The sequence below is a fragment of the Myxine glutinosa genome, chromosome 13 (genome assembly GCF_964187855.1).
Source record: "Myxine glutinosa chromosome 13, kmMyxGlut1.1, whole genome shotgun sequence".
In the NCBI taxonomy this organism is placed as follows: Eukaryota; Metazoa; Chordata; class Myxini; order Myxiniformes; family Myxinidae; genus Myxine; species Myxine glutinosa.
In genome coordinates this window covers 59726727-59736908 of record NC_136273.1, presented here as the reverse complement: position 1 = coordinate 59736908, position 10182 = coordinate 59726727, and the positions used below count along the sequence as shown (strand labels likewise).

At 42.1% G+C, this 10182-nt stretch overlaps 1 protein-coding gene across 1 annotated transcript in view; it reads left to right on the top strand.

The window, feature by feature from the left end:
• Window positions 1-5124: 5124 nt before the first annotated feature.
• The window catches only part of LOC137438935 (carbohydrate sulfotransferase 5-like), a 66046-nt gene continuing 60988 nt past the window's right edge, over window positions 5125-10182 (top strand). Inside the window, exon 1 of the mRNA XM_068134420.2 lies at window positions 5125-5165. The gene's annotated coding sequence lies outside the window, so the exon portion shown is untranslated. The remainder of the gene's footprint in view (window positions 5166-10182) is intronic.

Genomic DNA, 10182 nt, shown 5'->3' with positions numbered 1-10182 from the left:
CACAAATTTTATTGTTATTATTGTTGTATTTGTACATATTAAACATCGCTATCATTCCACTTAGTTTGTCTAACTAACGTCACCCCGTAATTTTGGAATTGTCCTGTTTATTTAAACATCAGGGGAAAACGTTTTTTAATAGATTAATAAGTGGTCCGTGACAGTTCTTCATTTCTTTGAGATGGGGCATTACTGTGCACTGTTTTTATCACCACGCAAAAATTGACCCCACGGCACCCTTGGTCTCATCTCGAAAGATTGTAAAGCATGATCTGTCGTGTGAAGACACTCGTTAACTGGGGGCTCCATGAAATTCCATGGCTTGCATGACCCTCCCATCGCATCTGCCCGGGGCCCCCATGCGTGCCTGTGACAAAATCCGACAAGAGGTAATAAATGTTCACCACCTTTGGCAGAGTTTCCAGTTTGTTTTGCTCTGAGGCTGGTCACCGTACAACATTAATAAGACATTGGTTTAACATGTGGATTAAACAGCCTAACAATCAAAACAAGAAGACGTCAAGAAGACCCCATCCCCTTCAAAAAATTTGCAATGGATGCATCAAATTGTCCATTCCATTAAGATTAAAATTGATGATCTTAATCAAAACTCAGGTCAATGAGAATAAAATGTCAATGAGAATTCAGATGAAAATTGATATTCGAAGTTTGACCTTGAGTTGACCTTTGCCCTTAAAATAGTTGGTTTCCAAATTTAGTGATGAACTATGTAATTTCTGTTTAATTTTAGAGTTGATAGGATGATAAGTGATTATTTTTCAGATGAAAATAGATGATTTTAGAAGTTTCACCTGGAGTTGACCTTTGACCTTTTGACCTCAAAAATAGTTGGTTTCCCAATTCAGTGATGAACTATATAATTTCTGTTTAATTTTCAAGTTGATAGGATGATAAGTGATTATTTTTGAGATGAAAATATGTGATTTTAGAAGTTCTCTAACTTAAATCATCCTAAGTTGATAGGATGATAAGTGATTATTTTTCAGATGAAAATATGTGATTTTAGAAGTTTCACCTGGAGTTGACCTTTGACCTTTTGACCTCAAAAATAGTTGGTTTCTGAATTCAGTGATGAACTATGTAATTTTTGTTTAATTTTCAAGTTGATAGGATGTGATTATTTTTCAGATGAAAATATGTGATTTTATAAGTTTCACCTGGAGTTGACCTTTGACCATTTGACCTAAAAAATAGTTCCTTTAACAATTTTGTGACTATGTGTTCAATTTTCAAGTCAATCATGCACAGATTTATCCCATCTCGTCTTCAGTTGTCATACCTTTCCTCCCGTCCATGGTACACGGAATCTTGTGGTGAGGCTGTTGCCCTGAAACAACTTGCTTTCGTCTCCTGGAAAGCAAATCCAATGGAAGGAAATCTCATTTCCTTTCACAAAGCCCGAAACAAGTGTGTGTCCACCCTCAGGAGAGCCAGGAAACAATATCTCACCGTTCTCAAGACCGAACTCTCTTATCTGTCTCCCTCTTCCAAATCCTGGTGGCGTCTGGTCAAATCTGTTTCTGGTGTTTGTTCCCCCTCCATCCCCTCCCTCACCTCAAACGGCTTAACGGCTGACTCCGCACGTGAAAAAGCTGAATGCCTCAACTCTGTGTTGCCTCTAAATCTTGTGTCCCAAACCCATCCCTCTCTGTACCCACCGTACCCAGTCATACCCAGCTGCTCCTGGACTCTGTGTCCTTTCCTCCTGACAAGGTGGAAAAGTTTCTGTCAACCCTCGACTCTGATTCTGCAACTGGTCCTGACGGCATCAGCCCACGGGTCCTAAAATCATGTGCTTCCGCTCTTTCACTCCCTCTTTCTGTTCTCTTCACCCTCTCTTTTGCTCAAGGTCATCTGCCATCTGCTTGGAAATCAGCCAACATCACCGCTTTGCACAAAAAAGGTGCAAAAACAGATCCCAGCAACTACAGACCAATCAGCCTTCTCCCAATTATCAGCAAAGTCATGGAATCCATCATTGCTTCAGATATGAAATCTTTCCTCTTCTCCAATGGCTTGATCTCTGATCATCAATTTGGTTTCAGACCTGGTCACTCTACTCTGGACATGCTGCTTCTGCTTTCTCAAAAATGGATGGAGGTCCTCAACGCCAAACAGGAAATTAGAGCTGTCTCCCTTGACATTTCACGTGCCTTCGATACGGTCTGGCACCCTGCTCTGCTCACCAAACTCTCCTCCTTTGGTATCCATGGAAATCTCCACGCATGGCTGGCGGACGTCCTCTCTGGTCGTAGTCAACGTGTGGCCCTGAATGGGTTTCTCTCATCTCCTCTTCCTGTTCAGGCTGGAGTTCCCCAAGGTAGTGTTCTGGGCCCTGTGCTTTTTCTGGTCTTCATCAATGATCTCTCTGACTCTCTTGAAAATCCTCTCTATCTCTTTGCTGACGACTCTACTCTCTGTCGCTCCATTCCTCATCCCTCAGATCGGCCGTCTGCAGCCTCCTCACTCTCTGCAGACCTGGACAAAATCACAGACTGGGCAAACAAATGGAACATGTCTTTCAATCCTGACAAATTTCACACTTTTACGATGTCTCTCCGAAAAGACCGACTGGAAAACCCTCCCATCCACTTTCTGAATAATCCTCTCCAAGAAGTTCTGTCACTCAAGCTTTTGGGTCTCACTATATGCCATGATCTTTCATGGGAAAACCACATTTCAAATCTGGCCTCCAAAGCCAGTCGCCGACTGGGCATCCTCCGTCGTGCGAAGTCCTTCCTTGGCACACCTGAGCTCCTCACCACATACAAGGCTTTCATCCGCAGCTCTATGGAATACTGCTCTCCCCTCTGGTCTGGTGCTCCTGCCTCACACCTAGCCCGTCTTCACGCTGTTGAAACCAAAGCGTTCAGAATCATTGGAATCTCCCGCGATGAAGCTAACTCCAAGGGCCTTTCACTCACTCACCGCAGGCAGGTTGGTGGTCTTTCCGTCTTCTACCGACTCCTCTCTGGCCTTGCCCCCCCAGCCCCCTCTGGGCTCTGTCCCCCAAATATTCCTACAGGTCGCACAAGATCTGCTTGCAACCCTCTTATGGTTAAACTGCCAAAATCAAGACTTCTGCTCACCTTCGCTCCTTCATTCCTCTTTTCTCCCGCCTCTGGAACAAACTCCCTCACTCTCTTCAATCCCACTCCACCCTCCAGGTCTTTAAAACAGCTGTTCACCACCATCTCTTATCCTCCCCCATCCAAAACCTTGATCTTTTCTACCCCCGCTAATTTCGGTCCCCTTGTGTTTTATACCTCTCCCCCCTCCCCCCCTCCCCTTCCCATGCCTCCTGCCCCCACCAAGCCCTCTCCCTCCCACACTTCTCTCTGCTCTCAAATGTTGTGGTTGTGTGCTTCCCCTTCTCTCCCCATCTTGTCTTCCGCTCCCTCTTTTTGTATATTTTGTTTGTCTGGTTGATTTGTTTGTGAAATAAATGTTAGCTCTTTCACGAGTCTCGATTCAGTATTCAAAAAAAGAAAAACAAAAAAAATCAGATGAAAAATGACAATTTTAGAAATTTGACCTGAAGATGACCTTAGACCTCAAAATCAATCGGCTTCTTCCTTATGACTAACTGTACAATCTGGTGAAGTTTCGTGAAGATCAGTTCAAAATTGTGACCTGTAGGCGATTGACAGACAAGCAAACAGACAGACAGAATAACGAACAAGACCAACAAATCTATACATAATGGAGCAAGTATTTGTGATTATGTATGTCCACTCTTCACCCATTGGTTGGACAGCTGACCTGACGGTACCAACAATTGTAACTTGAAGTACTTAATCTAAAGTACCCAGAGGACCCAAAAGACTCACCACCCCCCCCCCCAACTCCCCAAGGACCCAAATACCGAGAAGCCCCAAAGGACCCTAAATACCCCCCAAAAGACCCTGAGGACCCAGAATAACCTAAAGACCCAGAGGACCATAAAAGACCCCTAAGACTGAAGAGACCCCAAAGACCCAAGGGACCCCAAATACACTGAAGACCCAAAAGCCCCTGGGGATGTGGGTTGGTTGTGGGTATTGTTAGCAAGGGTGATGGGTGAAGGGGGCTTGTGAGGGGATGGTGGAAAGGGTGGGGGGAAGATAGAGGGGTGTGGGTTGGTTGTGGGTATTGTTAGGTAGGGTGACGGTTCATTTTTTTTTTTTTGGAAAATTGAGATGCCTCAAGCACCAAGGCCACCTAAGTTGCACAGAGGAACAGAAATATTACCAAAGGAAATCAACAAGAAATCAAAATCAAAGCAGTTGTGTCAGCAGAAAATATCCTCAACAAGAGATGGCAGAAAAATGTGTTGCATGCTTGGAACAAGATCGCCCGTAGTGCGGGCACTCTGCGATTATACACAATATACGTAAAAATATATAATCACACCTGACACAAGGCTGAGGTTTCAGACATTGGCACGCTCACGAGGCTGCACCGTCTAAAAACTATTGTAACCCATCATTTTTGGCGGGCGTTTTACTAATTTTACGTAAAATTAGACATGTTTTCGGATGTTTAACAGATGGCTGTCATCAGCTTCAATCTTGTTTTTCAAGTTAAATCTATCCGTCCTGCCAATACCGTCGTTATGACTTCACTAAAGACGTCACGATAATGGGCTGGCCCATCAGGAGGTATGTTCTCCTCTGGATGGCAGTGAATTAAAGTTAAAGGTTACAAATTGCTTTGAAGGAGCCATTGTGTGTGAGAGTGCAAGACGAAGTGGCCATTGTGTGTGAGAGTGCAAGACGAAGTGGCCATTGAGTTTGAGAGTGCAAGACGAAGTGGCCATTGAGTTTGAGAGTGCAAGACGAAGTGGCCATTGAGTTTGAGAGTGCAAGACGAAGTGGCCATTGTGTTTGAGAGTGCAAGACGAAGTGGCCATTGAGTTTGAGAGTGCAAGACGAAGTGGCCATTGAGTTTGAGAGTGCAAGACGAAGTGGCCATTGAGTTTGAGAGTGCAAGACGAAGTGGCCATTGTGTTTGAGAGTGCAAGACGAAGTGGCCATTGAGTTTGAGAGTGCAAGACGAACTGGCCATTGAGTTTGAGAGTGCAAGACGAACACAGGATAGAAGCATTTCGTGCATAAAAGAAAGTTTCATAAAGAAAGTGGAATAACAACGTTTTGGATATACAGGTGAGTTCGAGGTTATAGAAGTTACATAATACGTCAAAGGATATATTACATAATTTACGGGTTATTAAAAGCTTTATTTTGCATAATGTGAACAATCAATAATCATTTATAATGTGAGTACGTGTATAAAGTATTGTATGTACAATTATAATGTGAGTACGTTTATAAAGTATTGTATGTACAATTATAATGTGAGTTCGTCTATAAAGTATTGTATGTACAATTATAATGTGAGTTCGTCTATAAAGTATTGTATGTACAATTATAATGTGAGTACGTCGATAAAGTATTGTATGTACAATTATAATGTGAGTACGTTTATAAAGTATTGTATGTACAATTATAATGTGAGTTCGTCTATAAAGTATTGTATGTACAATAATTGTAATGTGAGTACGTCTATAAAGTATTGTATGTACAATTATAATGTGAGTACGTCTGTAAAGTATTGTATGTTCAATTATAATGTGAGTACGTCTGTAAAGTATTGTATGTACAATTATAATGTGAGTACGTCTGTAAAGTATTGTACAGGGTGACCCCAAAAAACCTCCCACATTTCAAAGGTAAATGAAAAAAAAATGGTTAAAGATAATCAAGATTTTATTTGCACACGTGAAACTTCATTCAATACAGTTTTTATTCATCTTGTTTTAAAGATGACATCCTCCAAATGGTGGCCGTAATTGTCTATACACGCTTGGAGGCGATTTCTGAAGGCTGCCATGGCTCGACGGGTCATGTCGGGTGGAACAGCGGCTGTCTCCTGCTGAATAGCAACCTTAAGGGCTGCAAGAGTTTGGGGTCGATGAGTATACACTCGTGATTTAAGGTAGCCCCACAGGAAAAAATCACAAGGGGCGAGGTCAGGGGAACGGGCCGGCCACCCAACATCGCCACGCAACGAGATCACCCGATCCGGAAACATTTCCCTCAGCACTTGCAACGATCTTCGAGCTGTGTGTGCCGTCGCTCCATCTTGCTGAAACCACACGTCGAGTTCTTCAAGCTCAAGGTGTTCGAGTTGTGGCCTTAGAAAGTTTTCGAGCATATCAATGTAACGGTCAGAAGTTGCGGTAACAGTTACACCACCCTCTTCAAAGAAATAAGGACCCACGATGCCAACATCGGCAACAGCGCACCACACAGTCACTCGATCGGAGTGCAACGGTCTTTCGTGTAGCATGCGAGGGTTGTCTTCAGAGCCTGATTCATGAACAAAATATTTAATACAAAAAAAGACAAATATTTAATGTGAAAAGAAACTACTTTCAAACTAGTTTAGTCGATACAATTTGCAGTGTATGAATATATGCATGACAAAACACGCACAGATTTGGCACTTTGCTTTACAGTTTACTAGACCTTAGATTGTAACCTTGCGCGCGTTTACAACTGCAAACTCTTCAATTACGGAACTGAAGTCCAGTTCTCGGAGCAAATCTATTGACGGAGCAAATAATAAAAATTGACGAAAACTGCTTGTCCATTTTTGTGGCCCGAATTTTTGGCTGGCCCTAAGGCACATGCCTTGTCTGCCTAATGGTTAATCCGGCCTTGGCCTCAATGCTTCAATATTCTCAGGCGTACGAACGCTCCTCGGTCGACCAGGTGATTTTCTTTTTAAAGCTGAGCCTGTTGCCCTGAAATTCTGAACCCACTGCAAGATGGTTTTCCGATCTAGAACGTTTTGGTTCCGTGGAATACTGAAACGTCTTCAAAAGGCCCTCTGCACGGCGATCACGGAGTAGTCAGGTTCACTATGTTTTTTCGTTCAAAATCATGGTAGATTAGCAAACCTATACATTTTTGGAAACGTTATTACATGGAAAATCTGAAAATCAATGTTTACATTTGCCAATTCCGACCAATTCGATTCGACCAATTCGACCAATCGACCAATTCCATTCGACCAATTCGACCATTCGACCAATCGCTTCGATCGACCATTCGACCAATTCGATTTGCCAATAAATTTGACCGACCTTTGCTTGTGTGGAACGGACTGTGAAAACGATGCGGACTATATTGTCGGATACGACACACAGGACAGTGATGACGAACTCTAAATGGCATATTCTGTAATCGTGTATGTTTGATGCCATTGACTGCCTGTGTATATTTTGTCATTGACTGCCTGTGTAGATGTGAAGTTATACTGACTGCATGTGTATATATGATTTTGCTGACTGCCTGTGTATGTTTGGTGATATGAATTATTGTGACACATTTTGATGTTATTAACTGCCTGTACAAAATGATAACATGTATTTGATTATGCAACTTATCGCGAATATAAAGACAGTATTTTGCAATTCAAAACCTTTGATTCGTGTCTTACCATTCCCCATAGCACTAATTTGATACTTTCATTGGATTCCTTGTCCCTGAAAATATAGGTTTAGCATATTTTAAAAAGTTTTTAGGGTAATTAGAGGCAGAAATAGAACAAAATATGTATTTTACAGTGGCCATTTTGAAAATCCAAAATGGCCGCCATACAGGTATCTCTCCAAATGTAAACATTGATTTTTAGTTTCCTTATGCTATAACCTTTCCAAAAATGTATAGGTTTGCTAATCTACCATGATTTTGAACGAAATATAATTTATTGACATCGTGAACCTGACTAGAACGGTTGTTTGTGAAGAACGCTTCGACAGCGAACGCACGGTGTGCTCCCGACCACGACATGTTGGCGACTGAGGACGGTTGGGGTTGGGCTACCAACAGACCCTAGCCCCGCCCCTCCCGCCTCACTACTGCCAGTGCTACAGCCTTTCGAAATGTGGGAGGTTTTTTGGGGTCACCCTGTATATACAATTATAATGTGAGTATGTCTTTTAAGTATTGTATGTACAATTATAATGTGAGTGTGTTTGTAAAGTATTGTATGTACAATTATAATGTGAGTACGTCTGTAAAGTGTTGTATATACAATTATAATGTGAGTACGTCTGTAAAGTACTGTATGTACAAAATTGAATGTGAGTGCATCTACATTTTACGTCTATAAAGTATGTACAAATAGAATGTGAGGACATTTATAAAATACGTACTGTACTATGAAACCACACAAAACAATTCCGGGCAAGGATATGCAATCTTTGATTGCTCGTGCTCGTTATTATTAGGTTTCCACTGCATGTAATGTGGAGGAATACCTATTGTTACTGTGCAGATTTATTCTTAGTCTTGCCCATCCCCCCTGGTTTTCATGTCCGAAAACTTTAAAATTAATGTTCTCTGCAACCGTTGGTCCGATTGACACGAAATTTTCAACAAATTATTGTCGAGACCTCCAGAATTTTTGTACTCCTAATTAGGATGTCAAAGGTCACATGGTATTGGCAACATCTTGGAAAAACCTTCAAAGTTTGCCCACTCTTTATCTCCAAAACGGCTCAATGGAAAAATTGAGTGATGGCTCATTCTAAAGAACTCTGCATTGGGACAAAACTCAGCACTTTCGGAGATATGGAGGTGCTAAGTTTTTCGGTTTTTCCAAGATGGCGGCCGAACCACGTGACTGATGACGTCATCATTAACATATTGTATTCCCCATGGAGAGTTCTTTACAATGAGCCATGTATCAATTTTTTTTTATTCAGCACTTTTGGAGATATGGAGGTGCAAAGTTTTTCGGTTTTTCCAAGATGGCGGCCGAACCACGTGACTGATGACGTCATCATTAACATATTTTATTCCCCATGGAGAGTTCTTTACAATGAGCCAAGTCTCAATTTTTTCTGTTCAGCACTTTCGGAGATAAAGAGGTGCAAAAGTTTTCGGTTTTTCCAAGATGGCGGCCGAACCACGTAACCTATGACGTCATCAATTGGGCAAAGTCTATTCCAGGGCAAGAGAAATAGGTGTGCAAAGTTTGGCGATTCTACGTGCAACGGTGTAGACGTAGTGCTGCAAACAGAGAGACAAACAGACAAACAGACAAACAGACAGACAGACAGACAGACAGACAAACGAACAGATCAACATACTTGCCGGAATCGTTTCCGGCAAGTACGGTAACAAACAGACAAACAGAGAGAAATGAACAGATCAACATACTTGCCGGAATCTTTTCCGGCAAGTAACAAACAAATGAAAAATCGGTCAGAGACCGAGGACTTGCCGGAATGTACTTTTTTATCGGCCATTTTGGATCTTTAAAAGTAAATAATGACTTCTGCCAAAGTTCAAACGATGTGGGTTTAATCTCTACATGAAAGAATTCCACATAGCTATTTGGGCGGTGTATAAGCTAACAGATCGCTGTCTCCATCGATCTTGCCAAGGTCGTAATACCTATCGGCTCAAAATACTTTTATCTGTTGACTAAGTAGTTTTTACAATGAAGGAATCATGTATCGGGAGTACATACGACAGAGCGATTGTGAATGTGACAGCTCTGAGGCGTCTTTCGCTTCACATCGCAGTGACGGCGAGCAGCAATGTGGCGGCCGTAAAATTAAAATCTGGCTTCAAGCCCCCTCACCACCCAAAGTCTTCAACCAGACATATTAACACGCTCCTCCCCCTTCGTTCCCATTCTTCAAAGCAAAGCGGTAAAAATTGTTGTATCGCCATTATATATTACGAGCAACGGTACCCACCCTAAGGGCGGGGCTTCAATTGGAAGGCGCAAATGCTTGGGTGACCATCGTTTTGGGTGACATTGAACTTGACTTTGGGCCTAGAGAGTTAAAAATTGGGCACAGTCTATTCCAGGGCAAGGCAAATATGTGTGTACCGTATGGCGATGCTATGTGCAACGATGTGGACGTAGTACTGCGCACAGACAGACAGACAGACAGACAAACCAACCAACCAACCAACCAACATACTTGCCGGAATCTATTCCGGCAAGTAATAAGAACACACCAGGTGGTAGCTGTAGCCTGACATGTAGGACGAAAATCGAGAGAAACAATAAATTGATTGGTTAATTGATTTATTGTGTCATTAAAAATTAAAATGAATATTGCTACGGTTTTGAGATTTGTACAGTAAACTCAAT